The sequence below is a fragment of the Eschrichtius robustus genome, chromosome 1, assembly GCF_028021215.1.
Source record: "Eschrichtius robustus isolate mEscRob2 chromosome 1, mEscRob2.pri, whole genome shotgun sequence".
Taxonomy (NCBI): domain Eukaryota; kingdom Metazoa; phylum Chordata; class Mammalia; order Artiodactyla; family Eschrichtiidae; genus Eschrichtius; species Eschrichtius robustus.
In genome coordinates this window covers 152,822,226-152,840,057 of record NC_090824.1, presented here as the reverse complement: position 1 = coordinate 152,840,057, position 17,832 = coordinate 152,822,226, and positions in this window count along the sequence as shown.

Here is a 17,832-nt window from a genome sequence, read left to right as displayed (position 1 = left end):
AGAATGGTGACTCTCTTGTATTTGTTTTATCATTGTGGGACTGAAACTCAAAGAGATTCCATAATTCATCTGAGTTCATGCAGCTCATAATCATTGGAGGTAACAATAATGACCCACGTAAAATACCAGCAAAGAATTATGACAGCTCCCAATTATGAGTATATTGGGGTGTGTGTGTGTGTGTGTGTGTGTGTGTGTGTGTGTGTGTGTTTCTCCTTGAGAAAAATGATGCACAGAGATTAGGTTTCCTCCTCCAAAGACTTCACAACCCCTAGATGGTACAGAGGGCATTTCAATCCAGGCCTGTGTCCCTGAGAAGCTGTCATATACATCCATCTCCTTGCCCATTCCAAGCCTTCTGTGGTGAAAGAACAGGTGATGAACTACAAATTAAGAGACCCTCCTCCTTCCATTCTGTCTGTGTGACCACCCACTGTCCGGAACTCTAGCCATGGAGCATCTCTGGACCTTGTTCTCTTCCTCTGTAAGTCTAAGGTGTTGAACAAAGTCTTTGCCAGGTCCTTCAAGTTGTACAGTATTCCATTTTCTCTTTGGGAGCTCCAGCCCACAAGAGGAAAGTTTGGTGCTTAGCATGTGCATATGGCTGGGGAGGAAAGGGGAAGCCCAGCCAGAAGTGCCAGTGGCCATCTTACTTTTATGCCCACAGCAGCCTGAGACCAAGATTGTCAGAGCCAGGACTTAAAGCATGACTATGTACACCCACCTCTCCTTTCTGTGCTTTCCCTTCTCTCCATCACTCTCCCATTATAGGTGGTGGCAGGTTACTGCCTCTGAGCTTTCTTATCACCCAGGCCTGGGGTCTGCATAGCAGGGTCACTCATCTTCTAACAATAAATCCTCTTCCAGCCCGCTCACCACTGGTGCAGCACAGTGACAGGGGTTCCAAGTGACAGTTCCAGAAAAATTCATTATGACTGAACAAGGCTGCCGAGGAGCCCCATTCCAGGCTCCCTGGGTGAGGGATCTGTGGCCCAGCTGTGAAAGCCACTTCCAGGCGACTACCAATTGTAAGAGAATGCCCATCCAGCTGAATTGCGGTGGATCCAAAAATGCTAATTAAGCAGGGGACACCACTGTAAAGCAGTAGCAGCCTTCTGCTTCCCTAGGAACTAGACGCACAAGGCTCCAGAAGCTGGCAATGGGCGTCTGGTACAATGGTTTTTGCTTTCACTTTATATTCGGCATTCGGGGTCGATAAAACATTTCTGGTGCCTTCCTTTCCTTCCTTCCTTTCTTCCCTCCCTCCCTCCCTCCTTCCTTCCTTCTTTTTTCTTTTTCTTCCTCCTCCGTTTCCCCCCTCCCTTCTCCCTCTCTCCTGCCTCTCTCCTTACTTCTTCTCTTTCATGTTATTTCAAGCCATCTGTGAAAGATGGCACTCTGACAGCATTCAGGGAGCATCTGAAGTTCTTTAAGATTTCCTGAGAAGACTCAAAGCTGAGATGGGGTTTCTGTCAAAACCCATCTTAGGCAGTATCTGCAGATCTGGGTTCAAATTCATTTTCTGAGGTTTGTTGCTCCTGGAGCTAGCATCATCTTTGAAAATATAACCAATACTGCTGGCTTAGGTAGAGGGTACGATTTCCCCAATCTCTGAATAGACTCTAATTCTATGTTGGCTTCATGAGGGCTGGAGTGTGGAGCCCTGGGCCCTGCCCTGCCCTCCTGCAAAGCTGCAGAATCTCTTGGTTCTGTATTCCCCAGCATCTGCTCCATTCTCTTGCTTCCCTTTATCGACTGGCTCCTCTGTTCCTCCTAACAGTGCTCTGCATGAAGCTTTTGTTGACCACACCTACTTTTGCAAATCAAGTGCCTCTTCAGTGCAGTCCGGCTTAATCATTAAGAACACAGGCTCTTCATTTGCAGCAACTTGGATGGACCTGGAGGGCATTATGCAAGGTGAAATAAGTCAGACAGAGAAAGGCAAATACTGCATGATATCATTTACTTGTGGAATTTTAAAAATACAACAAATTAGTGACTAAAACAAAAAAGATGCAGACTCACAGACATAGAAAACAAACTAGTGGTTACCAGAGGGGAGAGGGAAGGGGGAAGGGCAATACAGGGGTAGGGGTGTAAGAGGTACAAACTATTAGGTATAAAATAAGCTACAAGGATACATTGTCCAGCACAGGGAACATTGCCAATATTTTATAGTAACTATAAATGCAGTATAAACTTTAAAAATTGTGAATCACTATATTGTACACTTGTAACATATAATATTGTATAGCAACTATATAGTTCAATTTTAAAAAAAAGAAAGTAATTATTGATAGGTAAAAAAAATAAAAATAAAAAAAAAGAACACAGGTTCTTGAGGCAACCTGCTTGAGTTCTGATCTTGCTTCTGTCACTTAATAGTTGTGTGACCTTGGGCAAAGTCATTTAAATTCTAGAAGCCTCACTTTGCTAACTTGTAAAAGGGGGATAAATAGTACCTACTTTCTTAAGACTAAATGAAATAATTTCTGCAAAGACCTGGCATGTAGAAAGTGCTCTTCAGAGGTTGGCTGTCAGAGGCAAGTTTCCACTTTTACTCAACTCATGTAGTTTCTGTATCCTAGCTGTAATTTTTTTTTTTTTTTTTCAGTTTAAGAAAAGTTTAATGACAGGTGAGCCACCCATCTTTGCACGAATGGAGGGCTCCTCTTAGCTCCAATTCTTGACTGGGAACATATGATTGACTCAACCTGGCCTGGGGGGTGGCTCTTTGGACAGCTGGGGTCCTGGGAGGAAATGGTAGTTCATAGGTTATATTCTCTGAGAAGACAGTGTGGGTTGAGGCAAGGACTGACAACTGACATCAATATTATTGTTTTTTCTATTTTCTACCTGTTTGACTTCATTATCCTGTAACTAGCTTGCTAGCTCGCTACTTCTATTCACGTATTCACCTAATATATTCTGAAGAATGGCAGGAAGATAAAGGAGCCCCAAAGGAGAGAAAACCAGGATGTTATTTAACTGTTAGCCACCAGTACAGCTGCACTGGTTGTTAAAATATTGTTTTATTTACTTATTTATTTGTTAATTTAAATTAATTTTTATTGGAGTATAGTTGATTTACAATGTTGTGTTAGTTTCTGCTGCACAGCAAAAAGTGAATCAGTTATATATATACATATATCCACTCTTTTTTAGATTCTTTTCCTATATAGGTCATTACAGAGTATTGAGTAGAGCTCACTGTGCTCTAGAGTAGGTTTTTATTAGTTATCTATTTTATATATGGTAGTATGCATATGTCAATACCAATCTCTTAATTTATCCCTCCTCCCCCTTTCCCCCTTGGTAACCATAAGTTTGTTTTCTACATCTGTGACTCTATTTTGTTTTAATTTATTTTATTTTTATTTATTTTTGGTTGCATTGGGTCTTTGTTGCTGCGCTTAGGTTTTCTCTAGTTGCGGTGAGCCGGGGCTACTCTTCGTTGCGGTGTGTGGGCTTCTCATTGTGGTGGCTTCTCTTGTTGCGGAGCATGGGCTCTAGGTGCGTGGGCTTCAGTAGTTGTGGCACACTGGATTAGATGCTCCACGGCATGTGGGATCTTCCCGGACCAGGGCTCGAACCCATGTCCCCTGCATTGGCAGGCGGATTCTTAACCACTGCACCACCAGGGAAGCCCTGTGACTCTATTTTTGTTTTGTAATTGTTTTAAAATTTGTTTGTCAGTATAATACACCTACTCCTTGAATAAATGATTTCTCTTGCCCCTGCAACCCTGGTCCCCCCACTAGGAACACCAGAACTCTCCATGACCTAAAACTAAAGAAGTCATGCCTGACAGAGCAGGTGCCTCTGAGACATTATTCAAAGCTATAGTCAGCATTTCATACACCAGCTATATCCTCTGCTACTGCTCTCATTCTTCGTCCTTCCAATCTCTGTCTATCCAGTGGGTCCTCATTATCCTCTCTGTACTGGTGGTTGGGAAATAATTGGACAAAACAGAGAGAAAGAAGTCCATATGGTGTTTCCAATGACTAGAACTGGACTGTTGGATTGGCATAAGGACAATGACCTATGAAGTACTAATGCCTGATCTTAGGCTCCTAATCCATCACTTCATATGTGTGCAAGTGTCTATTTCCCTACCTCCCTAGAAACAGTGACAATTATGGACCTCTAATATTTTTGGCCATCTGATGGACAAAAAATGCTATCTCACTGTCTCAGGTTGCATTTCCTGATTACTAATGAGGTTGAACAGTTTTTGAAAGAATATATTGTAAGCCAGTTTTTCCTATGTATTTTTGACTAATATGCTGTGCTCATGTTTTTTCCTGTGGAGTTGCACAAGAGTTTATTGGGGCAGGAGGAGACATTGTACCATTTAGTTAACAGCATGAAGGAGGATGGTCTTTGGAAAAAACTGTAGAAGGAGAAGGGGGGAAACTGAAGGAAAACTGTGTCAGGAGACTTTTAAACTAATTCAGTTAAAGATCTCTATTTGTTGGAGAATCGAGATTACCCATGATGATGAAAATGTAGGATCACAGAAGCTTAAACAAATAGATATCAATTTGTCTCACAAGAAGGTCAGGGTTAGATGGTTATGTTGGTGTTGTTTCAGTACCTCAGTGATATCGAAACCAGTATAAAGGCAATGATTTTGGTCTTCTTCTCATGTTTATGGACTCATGAACACAAGTTTGAAGCTGAATCTCCAGCCATCACACCTTCATTCTAACAAGAGAAAGGAAAAAGAGGGGCCTATAGATGGAATGTGAAGACTTTCCTAGGAACCAAAAAATGGTGTTTTATGGATATACCTAGTTGAAAAGTTGTTAGGGAGAGTGAGTGTTGGGTGAATGCACGATACACAGGCAAGGAAAACAGACACCTCTAAGACAAATGAGGTTTCTAGGATTGGAGACTGGGTGCATTTTGTTCATTTAGGAAATGTGAGAGAAGAAATAAGTTGATGTATTTCGAGGGCCTCCATATGTACAGCAGTTGGAAATACGGATCTGAGTTTGCAGGAGAGGTTGGGATAGAATAGACATGGGAGTCATATGAGTTAGAGATTAGAGAGTAGAGTGAAGAGAAAGGGCAAAAGGGTCAAGAACAAACTATGAAAAAAGTTTTGGAAACTCATACTTGTTAATTTCTTGAATTAAATTCTCAGAATTGAATACCAGATTTGAAACTGCACTTCAATGCATTTTTTTCAGCATTGTATTGCTTTTTACAGCTTATTAATTTGAGAACAATAGACTCAGCCACTTTTTGTATGGAGGATAAAACTTTCAGAGTTATGAAGCGAGTGCTTAGATCAATAGAAGACTCTATTCTCCAGAACTATTTTTTCTTTTTCACTAGCTCTTCCCTGGTAACTATTCTGATTATGTATTTAAATAAAAGGATAGTAAAAATGAATTTCCTGTTACATTTAACTGCCTTGAGGGATAAGAATATGCAGCAGTAAGTGTGATATGTAAAGTGTCTGTTCCTGTGTGCCCACATGTGTGAAGGTATATGCGGTCACCCACCACGGAGCCTTTGTACTGGGCTTCAAAGTCATCATGCTGGAGCTCAAAGGCCTGTGGGAGCGGTGGCATCTTCCTCCTTTTTACTGAAACTCGTGTGAAAGTTCTTTGATAGCTGAGTTGGTGTTTAAAAATGTTGGTTCTGGTAATGCACTCTTCTGAATGGCTTTTCCATTTCATAATCTCATACTCAGAATACAAATGGAAAACTCTATTACATGAACATTAAAATGGGAAATTCGTTTTTGCTGAATTATGCATGCTGCAGAGGAAATGTTGAAGCTGCCAGCTATGATGAGACAGTAAAAATATAAATAGCTAACAGGTATTAAGCATCTAGTTTTGTGCTAAACACTTTATATGAATGACTTTTTGCAACCCCTATAGACGTCCTACATAGCCAGTACTCTTATTATACCCATTTAATACATCAGGAAAATAATGCTTAGATAAATTAAGTGTTGTATTCTGTGTGTTCACCACAGTAGTAAATAACGATCTACTTTGATTTGATAGGTAGGTTTTGAAAAGAAGCAAGGACATAGAAGTTCCCAGGATAATAACAAAGGAGAAATGTCACTGACAGGACAGGCAAATGGTCACTTGATACAGACACTGTGACCAGTGGGCTGGGTAGCAATGCCTGATTTGCATTTCCATAATCTAACACGGGCCATGGTTGCTTCCAACTTCTATGAGGAAACACTAATGAAAAAACTTGGGGGCTGAGAGTTGGAGGTGAAACAAAAAGTTATTGTAAATTCAGGAAAAAAAAGTTACATAATTTCCAACATTTCCAATTTTGTTACAGTGAGGATAGGTAATAATGATTTAAAAATAACACAGTACCCTGTATATAACATTATTCAAAAACTGTTGCATAAAGCTTGTGGAACTTCTTTGGCAAATCTAGAGTAATTATATTTTAAGGAGTATTTGTAAACTCTAGTAATTACCTAAACAAAGACAAGGAAAAGACACATGAGCTATATTATTATAGAAAAGCAGGTGTGCCATTGAAATAAGGAAACTATTTGGAAAGTGTCTTAACATCCTCAGAGGAATTCTCTACACAGAGACTCTGCCTCAACTCAGGGCAGTATTTTAATTCTCATGTTTTGTACAATTTTTCTAAAGAAATTGAATTTTCAGAATAGATTTAGGTTTTTTTTTCCCCCTAGGGCTAGTTGGAGGGGATTAGGGTCTAGAGTGGAAGGTGGCACATAAAAAATAAAAATTAAATAAAAAAGAAAAACTTCAATATTTTTATCTTCAATTTTGACTCAAAAAAGGCTGAATCTGGAACAGCTGTGAAGAACTGGTTGGGTTTACATGTATATAGTCTGGGGATTTGAGTCTACACTTTAGAGTGATAGAAATTCCTCCAAATGCAGGGACTTAACTTTTTCCTTGGGGTTCTAATATTTCTGGTTCATTTTTTCTGTCCACTCTCTTTTATTAAGACCTTATTATGTGCCAACCTTGTGCATGGTCTGGAGATGGAATGATAAGGAGGAAACAGTATGAATAGTCAGATGCAGATAAATGGGGCTAAAGTGGGACCAACAAAGAAGGAGTAATTTCTTCTACCTGAGGACATAGTGTGACACAGCTGTCTAAGGAATCTTAGTAAGTGTTGGAGAAAGACAGCCCATTTTAACACATTCACATTTATCAGAGACTGCTCTTTGGTCTTGTTCAAAACCACCATGGATGAAATTCTTTTCTATTTGCTTTCCCTGTAAGTTTTCTTTCATCTTCAGAGCTCTCTGGCTACTTATTTTAAGTCCTGGCGAATCAGGTTTCTAATCACGTCAGCAAACTCCCTTAAAATTTGTTGAAAATGAGGGGCTCTAGACTAATAGAGTGAATAGGTGAAAGCTGATTGAAACCAATGTCTTCAGTATGTGCATTCTTTTCACTGGTGTTCAGTAACCATCCACAAGTCACAAGGCCAAAATTCACTGAGGATTTGCATTTTGCTAACCTAGGCAGATGTTTTCTATCCTTGGGGAAGATGATAGGGTGAAGGCTTCCCCCACAGGAGTATGTGGGGAGGAGGTTGAATTCAGAAATTGTCAATAGATAGCTATAGTATTCATTTATTATCAACTATCTATAGAATAACTGCTGATGTGCCAAGCCCCATGCTGAGCGTTGGGGACATACTAGTTGTCAAAATGGGCTTCATTTGTCCTCATAAAGTTTGTATATGTCTTTTATCATTTTTCAATGATCTGGGTTGCTTGAGGCAAACAATTTCTCTGTCCTTCTTACAGTACTTGTAATACTTCCAAAGACCTCATGGTCCATCCTTTAAATCCCATGAAGGGAAACTTACACTCTCAACAGCTTGTTGACAACTAGACCCCATTAAGGAGCTTCTGCAGGATCTATTATCTACCACAACTTGATGGTGAAAATGTGGTTCTCAAGGTGATAGTAAAAATGATTTAGTGAGATTAGAAATATTTTCTAACAGACAAGGACTGTAATATTTTGATCAATAAAATGATTTCATTGATCATTTTATTGACAATTTTATAATTGTCAATGATTTTATAAAAATCATTGAAATAAATTGTACTGTCTTTCCAAAAGACAACATGGGTGAGAAAGGTATTGAACTAAATATGTCCACACATTTTTATTAAGAAGTCATGTTTCTTACATCATACAAAGAGAACAACTGGCAGAGGGCAGACAGCAGAAGCAAGAAGAACTACAATTCTGCAGCCTGTGGAAGGAAAACCATATTCACAGAAAGACAGACAAAATGAAAAGGCAGAGCACTTTGTACCAGATGAAGGAACAAGATAAAACCCCAGAAAACCAACTAAATGAAGTGGAAATAGGCAACCTTCCTGAAAAAGAATTCAGAATAATGATAGTGAAGATGATCCAGGACCTCAGAAAAAGAATGGAGGCAAAGATTGAGAAGATACAAGAAATGTTTAACAAAGACCTAGAAGAATAAAAGAACAAATACATAGAAGAATTAAAGAAAAAACAAACAGAGATGAACAATAAAATAACTGAAATGAAAAATACACTAGAATGAATCAGTAGCAGAATAACTGAGGGAGTAGAACAGTTAAGTGATGTGGAAGACAGAATGCTGGAATTCACTGCCACTGAACAGAATAAAGATAAAAGAATTAAAAGAAATGATGACAGCCTAAGAGACCTCTGGGACAACATTAAACGCAACAACATTTGCATTATAGGGGTCCCAGAAGGAGAGGAGAGAAAGGACCTGAGAAAATATTTGAAGAGATTATAGCCAAAGACTTCCCTAACATGAGAAAGGAAATAGCCACCCACGTCCAGGAAGTGCAGAGAGTCCCAGGCAGTAAAAACATAAGGAGAAACATGCCGAGACACATAGTAATGAAATTGACAAAAATTAAAGACAAAGAAAAATTACTGAAAGCAACAAAGGAAAAACAACAAATAACATACAAGGGAACTCCCATAAGGTTAACAGCTGATTTCTTAGAAGAAAATCTACAAGCCAGAAAGGAGTGTCATGATATATTTAAAGTGATGAAAGGGAGGAACCTACAGCCAAGATTACTCTACCTGGCAAGGATCTCATTCAGATTTGACAGAAAAATCAAAAACTTTACAGACAAGCAAAAGCTAAGAGAATTCAGCACCACCAAACCAGTTCTACAACAAATGCTAAAGGAACTTCTCTAAGTGGGAAACACAGAGAAGAAAAAGACCTACAAAAACAAACCCATAACAATTAAGCAAATGGTAATAGAAACATACATATCAATAATTATCTTAAACGTGAATGGATTAAATGCTCCAACCAAAAGACACAGGCTCGCTGAATGGATACAAAAACAAGGCCCGTATATATGCTGTCTACAAGAGACCCACTTCAGACCTAGGGACACATACAGACTGAAAGTGAGGGGATGGAAAAAGATATTCCATGCAAATGGAAATCAAAAGAAAGCTGGAGTAGCAATACTCATATCAGATAAAACAGACTTTAAAATAAAGAATTTTACAAGAGACAAGGAAGGACAGTACATAATGATCAAAGGATCAATCCAAGAAGAAGATATAACAATTATAAATATACATGCACCCAACATAGCTGCACCTCAATACATAAGGCAACTGCTAACAGCTCTAAAAGAAGAAATCAACAGTAACACAATAATAGTGGGGGACTTTAACACCTCACTTACACGAATGAACAGATCATCCAGACAGAAAATTAATAAGGAAACACAAGCTTTAAATGACACAATAGACCAGATAGATTTAATTGATATTTATAGGACATTCCATCCCAAAACAGCAGATTACACTTTCTTCTCAAGTACACAGGGAACATTCTCCAGGAGAGATCACATCTTGGGTCACAAATCACGCCTCAGTAAATTTAAGAAAATTGAAATCATATCAAGCATCTTTTCTGACCACAACACTATGAGATTAGAAATCAATTACAGGGAAAAAAACGTAAAAAACACAAACACATGGAGGCTAAAAAATAAGTTACTAAATAACCAAGAGATCACTGAAGAAATCAAAGAGAAAATAAAAAAATACCTAGAGACAAATTACAACGAAAACATGATGACCCAAAACCTATGGGATGCAGCAAAAGCAGTTCTAAGCTGGAAGTTTATAGCAATACAAGCCTACCTCAAGAAACAAGAAAAATCTCAAATAAACAATCTAACCTTACACCTAAAGGAACTAGAGAAAGAAGAACAAACAAAACACAAAGTTAGCAGACGGAAAGGAATCATAAATATCAGAGCAGAAATAAATGAAATAGAAACAAAGAAAACAATAGCAAAGATCAATAAAACTAAAAGCTTGTTCTTTGAGAAGATAAACAAAATTGATAAACCTTTAGCCAGACTCATTAAGAAAAAGAGGGAGAGGGCTCAAATCAATAAAATTAGAAATGAAAAAGGAGACGTTACATTGGACACTGCAGAAATGCAAAGCATCGTTAAGAGACCACTACAAGCAACTCACAGGTGAATTCTGTCAAACATTTAGAGAAAAGCTAACACCCATCCTTCTCAAACTCTTCCAAAAAATTGCAGAGGAAGGAACACTCCCAAACTCATTCTATGAGGCCACCATCAGCCTGATCCCAAAACAGGACAAAGATACTACAAAGGAAGAAAATTACACACCAATATCACTGATGAATATAGATGTAAAATCCTCAACAAAATACTAGCAAACAGAATCCAAAAACACATTAAAAGGATCATACGCCATCATCAAGTGGGAATTATCCCAGGGATGCAAGGATTCTTCAATATACACAAATCAATCAGTGTGATACACCATATTAACAAATTGAAGGATAAAAACCATATGATCATCTCAATAGATGCAGAAAAAGCTTTCAACAAAGTTCAACATCGATTTATGATAAAAACTCTCCAGAAAGTAGTCATAGAGGGAACCTACCTCAACAAACTCACAGCAAACATCATTCTCAATGGTGAAAAATGGAAAGCATTGCCTCTAAGATCAGGAGCAAGACAAGGATGTCCACTCTTGCCACTATTATTCAACATAGTTTTGGAAGTCCTAGCCCTGGCAATCAGAGAAGAAAAAGAAATAAAAAGAATAAAAATTGGAAATGAAGAAGAAAAACTGCCACTGTTTGCAGATGACATGATACTATACATAGAGTATCCTAAAGATGCCACCAGAAAACTACTAGAGGTAATCAATGAATTTGGTAAAGTTGCAGGATACAAAATTAATGCACAGAAATCTCTTGCATTCCTACATATTAACAACAAAAGAACAAAAGAGAAATTAAGGAAACAATCCCATTCACCACTGCAGCAGAAAGAATAAAATACCTAGGAATAAACCTACCTAAGGAGGTAACAGACCTCTACTCAGAAAACTATAAGACACTGATGAAAGAAATCAAAGATGACACAAACAGATGGACAGATACACCATGTTCTTGGATTGGAAGCATCAACATTGTGAAAATGACTCTACTACCCAAAGCAATCTACAGATTCAATGCAATCCCTGTCAAATGACCACTGACATTTTTCACAGAACTAGAAAAAAATTTTTCACAATTTGTATGGAAACAAAAAGACCCCGAATAACCAAAGCAATCTTGAGAAAGAAAAATAGAGCTGGAGGAATCAGGCTTCCTGAATTCAGACTATACTACAAAGCTACAGTAATGAAGACAGTATTGTACTGGCACAAAAACAGAAATATAGATCAATGGAACAGGATAGAAAGCCCAGAGATAAACCACACACATATGGTCAACTAATCTATGACAAAGGAGGCAAGGATATACAAAAGAGAAAATACAGTCTCTTCAATAATAGGTGCTGGGAAAACTGGACAGCTATATGTAAAATAATGAAATTAGAACACTTCCTAACACCATACACAAAAATAAACTCATACTGGATTAGAGACCTAAATGTAAGACCAGACACTGTAAAACCCTTAGAGGAAAACATAGGAAGAACACTCTTTGACATAAATCACAGCAAGATCTTTTTTCATCCACCTTCTAGAGAAATGGAAATAAAAACAAAAACAAACAAATGGGACCTAATGAAACTTAAAAGCTCTTGCAAAGCAAAGGAAACTACAAACAAGACAAAAAGACAGCCCTCAGAATGGGAGAAAATATTTGCCAATGAAACAACGGACAAAGGATTAATATAAAAAATATACAAATAGCTCATGCAGCTCAATATTAAAAAAACAAACAACCCAATCAAAAAATGGGTAGACATTTTAAATAGACATTTCTCCAAAGAAGACATACAGAGGGCCAAGAAGCACATGAAAAGCTGCTCAACATCACTAATTATTAGAGAAATGCAAATCAAAACTACAATGAGGTATCACCTCATGCCAGTTAGAATGGGCATCATCAGAAAATCTACAAACAACAAATGTTGGAGAGTGTGTGGAGAAAAGGGAACCCTCTTTCACTGTTGGTGGGAATGTAAATTGATACAGCCACTATGAAGAACAATATAGAGGTTGCTTAAAAAACTAAAAATAGAATTACCATATGACACCACAATCCCACTACTGGGCATATACCCAGAGAAAACCATAATTCAAAAAGACACATGCACCCCAATGTTCATTGCAACACTATTTACAATAGCTAGGTCATGGAAGCAACCTAAATGGCCATCGACAGATGAATGAATAAAGAAGAAGTGGTACATATATACAATGGAATATTACTCAGCCATAAAAAGGAATAAAATTGGGTCATTTGTAGAGACGTGGATGGATCTAGACACTGTCATACAGAGTGAAGTTAGTCAGAAAGAGAAAAACAAATATCATTTATTAACACATATATGTGGAACCTAGAAAAATGGTACAGATGAAACGATCTGCAGGACAGAAATAGAGACACAGATGTAGAGAACAAACATATGGACACCAAGCGGGGAAAGTGGCAGGGGGTTGGTGGTGGGATGAATTGGGTTATTGAGATTGACATACATACAGTAATATGTATAAAATAGATAACTAATAAGAACCCTGTTTCTAAAAAAATAAACAAAATAAAATGAAAAATTCAAAAAAAAAAAAAGAGAACAACTGCATGAAGGCTTAAGAATAATACAGAGATGTATGTTTGTGGTGGAGAAGGAGTGGACATTTCTCAGAAGAAGGAGAAGAGAGGCTGAAGAAGTCAGATGCCATGTATTGGGTGATATTAAAGCAGAATTTTTTAAAGTGTGTTAAATAAAATTCTAGATGCTTTAGACCAGGAGTCCCCAACCCTCGGGCCGAGGACCTCTACCTGTTCACGGTCTGTTAGAAACTGGGCCATACAGCAGGAAGTGAGCAGCAGGAGAGCAAGTGAAGCTTCATCTGCCACTCCCCATCACTCCTCATTGCTCGCATTACTGCCTGACCCATCGCTCACATTACTGAACTCTCTGACCCCTACCCCCCTGCCTCATCTATGGAAAAATTGTCTTCCACGAAACTGGTCCCTGGAGCCAAAAAGTTTGGGGACCACTGCTTTAGACACTGAGGAAAGAAGGTTTTCTTTGATAAAATAAGTTTGGAAAGCATTACTAATATACCATATACTTATAGAATAAATTTCAGATTGGCATATTGAAGACATTGAGAAGTCATCTAATAGGGAAAAATCTATTAATGTTGTTTTACCTCCATTTTTCAAATTTATTTGACAATAGAATGTATTTTTATCTATTTCATCAGCTATTGAAACTAGTCTTGCTGAACACACTTTCAAAAACACACATTTTGAGATGTCCTGAGGGGGAGGTTAAGAATTAATTTCTAAAACAAAAGAAATGATGAATTAAGAAAACATCTATTTGGGAACAAAATTGAACAAATATACATGGTTTGTGCAGGAAATTTGACATTTCCCTGCAAAAGTAGAGGGAACTGTGAGTGGGATAAAAAATGTAGTTATCTATATTCCACTAGGGGTGTAAACAAAAGGCATAATAGGACTTAAATATAAGGTATACTGCTTACAAAATGACAGAGCATTTTTTTTTTTTAATAAATTTATTTATTTATTTATTTTTGGCTGTGTTGGGTCTTCGTTTCTGTGCGAGGGCTTTCTCTAGTTGCGGCGAGCGGGGGCAACTCTTCATCGCGGTGCATGGGCCTCTCACTGTCGCGGCCTCTCTTGTTGTGGAGCACAGGCTCCAGACGCACAGGCTCAGTAGTTGTGGCTCACGGGCCCAGTTGCTCCGCGGCATGTGGGATCTTCCCAGACCAGGGCTCGAACCCGTGTCCCCTGCATTGGCAGGCAGACTCTCAACCACCGCACCACCAGGGAAGCCCAGACAGAACATTTTTATAATGACAAAGTATTTCCACTGCTGATGATCTTGGAATGTGAAAATGTTTCTCAATCTTTTAAGAATTCCTATGGTTAAAAAGATTGAGAAGAGGCACAAAGTCCCACTCTGAACCAGCAACAGTGATGAAACCACCTGAGAAGTTTGGTACCTCCCTTGTGGTAGATCCTGATCCATGATCTTGCTAAAAGACTGAAGACAGCCTGTGGAACTTAGCCAAGAACTCCATGTACCAGTGGTATGACGCTGGCTTATGTGAGTTTGGGCTCTCTGTTGATTCAAGACACCCAGAGACTTTGTTCTGCTTGAGTAGGAAGGCTGACTGATGAATTTCAGCTCTGTGTTTCTGAAGACAATTAGACAGAGGCTACTAAACAGATATTAAAAGTTTGATATCATAATAGTGACATGGAGAGGTAACATTTATTGAACTCAGTATGTGTGAGACAGTGTTCCGTATGTTGATTACCGCCTTTTACTTTTACTGTTTTTATGGGCAAGTTCTATTGTTTCCATTTTATAGAAGAGACTACTAAGGCATAGAATTGTTTGCCCAAGACCACACAGCACATTTGTGAGGGAGCTGTGATTTGAACCAAGTCTTTTGACTAGCTTTAGAGTAGATTTAGAAGTTCTGAGTAGAGCAATCATGACTTTAGTTGTCACTTTGTAGATTTTTTATTGCAGTGGGGTGCTACTTTAACCTCAGTATAGCCTGTACTTTATCTCCTTGAGGAAAGCTAATGCTAACTCAGTTGCTATGAGATCAACTCACTGGTGAAGAAGTTGGTCATAGGGATGGAGGCAAAGAGATGCTGATCCTGAAACCGAGCAGGATCCTGTGGGGCTCCTAGGCACAAAAGCCTTTCTGTGTCCCCCATTTCTTGATTAGAGGAAATAGGTTTCATTCAGCCTCCATGACATTCCCTGAATTCCAAGGGACAGGTTCAAACAGTTGCTAATTAGGGAAGGGAGGGGATGGGGAGACAAGAGAGGAACAGTCAAGAGGCAACAGTGCAGCCTTGGGGCAAGGTCCTGGTTCCCCCCTCAAGGGATATACATAACAATATCTTTGAGCTGTTTTGCAGATACTGAAACCCTCACCAGGTGGGAGAAGTTAACTGTATTCTGCTCACAAGCACATAGACCCCAAACCAGTTGGAACAAGAAGGTCGATGATGTTGACTCCTGATTACCTCACCACCAACCAATCAGAAGAATGTCCATGAGCTGATCACACCCTCTTTGAACCATCACTATAAAACTCCTCACTACCTCCTCCAGGTCGGGACATGCAGTTTTGAGGGCATTAGCCCACTGTGGCCCCCTTTGCCTGGCAAGCAATAAAGCTATTCTTTTCTACTTCACCCAAAACTCTGCCTCCAAGATTTAATTTGGTGTCAGGGTACAGAGGCCAGATTCGGCTTCAATCCTAGAGATTTTATGTAGTCTTTGGAGATGCACTAAGTCAATGAAGCAAGTAGGTCCAAGGAAATAGCTTGCTAATAGATTGGGGACCTGAAGAAATCTTACATGTGTCAGAGAAAATGAAGAAGCCTCATTCCTTACTGGAAAAGGCACATTTGAGTCAAGTTGGTTAGTCTCCACTGTTTTGTGGCTTTGAGGAGGTGGTGGGGCTGGAGAGAAATAAGACCCTCACAATCTCACAAGTGATTGGACCCAAGGTGAAGTGGAAGCTAACAGACTTTTGGTTTAAATGAACCATCTCCTGTTCTGGAGTTTGGAATTGGTTTAAAGTTTTAGTTTTCTCTTCTCTGACATTAGGCTAGACCTGATAGTAGTAGCAGAAGTAGAGCACAGGGTATGTTTTACAATTTAGACACTAATAAGCAAACCATCGAACATGTTATGGATGATATGTGGGATGAAAGGATGCTATGTGGAATCCTTGACTTCGGTTTCTTACAAGGCCTCAGATAAAATTATTTATTGCACAACCCTAAGGGCACCATTCATAATCCATCCACTGTACAAGGTGGCCCTGGTACTGACATGGTCATAACAGCATTCTGGAATGGAACAGGACAAAGGAAACATGAGTCATTTCCTTCTCCTCTTATGGCTCTCATCTGGCCACAAAAAGGACTGTGTAGCAGCTGCCAAGTAATTTCCAGAATTCTGTAATCTCTCAAATGATTTTAATAGCCTTCTTGGGACAAGGGGAAGGAAAGATCCAGCTTTTAACTGCTTATCTTTTTTTGCATTAAAGATTACATGGCATCATGGGATGAACCAACAAGTCAGCCTCAATAGTATGGCATTTGGTTAAATTCTATTTTACAAACGTCCTCCCTGGAAACCAGAATGCTAGAAAAAAGAGCCAATCCCAGAAAACTGATATGAATTATGTTTTGAATAAAATGTATATATTTGGAAAAGAAATCATCAGAAAATTGTAGAATTCTAGTCTTGATTGACAAAGTTAAGTTTTATGTAGTATATACTTTATCTGAGAAGCTGTTGCTTAGAGCAAAACCAGAACTCTTTGAGAAACATTTAAAAGATAACTCGATTTGAGTCCGCTTGTCTCTTTTCCCAGATTGATACATGTGGCCTCCTACATTTAAAATGAAAAGTCCTCAGACAATCCTAATCACATTGTCAGTCAGACAATCATCTCCTGAAAGGGCCTCCTTCACCTTTAAGGATGCATGTACAATAGTGATATGTAAGCAGCTCAAAGACTCAATACCCCTTTTTTCTGCAAAGCAAGGCTGGGTTAGGAAAAAATCAATATGTTGGAAGTAAAGGTCAGACTAGGAAAAGTGACATGAAACAGAACTAAGGGAACAATATCCTTCATGAAGACTGTTTGAAGTTTCCTTTACCCTTGTGCTAGCTTCGGTGCAAATATATTTTATCCTAGAATAGAAGGCTGAATTCTTGAGGAAAAGTCATATTTTAAATATTTATCTATTTGACAGCATCCTTATTGCATATTATCTTTGTCCTATTGACTAATACTCGAAAAGAATAGTGTATACTTTGAAGCACACATTGCATGTGAATTGGAGTTGCCAGATTTTTTTTCTCCCTTGTAAGCAATGAGATTCGAACACACATATGCATTTGCCTACCTTTTTGAACAGTTCTCAATTTACTTTTTCAAGTGGGCCAGATGTACTACTATACTCCTTAAAAGGGTCAGGACCATCTCCTTATTTCCACACTCTCTATACTTATTGCTTGGGTATAGCTTTAAAGTAGCCCATGAACCCTTTTCACTCTTGCAACACATTTACCCACAATTAACAATCAAGCCGTCTTCCCTTCATTCAGGCGTCCATTCTCCCTGGCCTCATTTTCCCTGCCTCTCTCTTGATCTACCATTGTGCTGAGAGCTGTTTGTGCCATCTCAATCTGGCCCCCTCACCAGCCGCAAAAGGATTGGGGGGGGGGAAGAAAGCGCCCGGTATTCAGATGCTGAATAA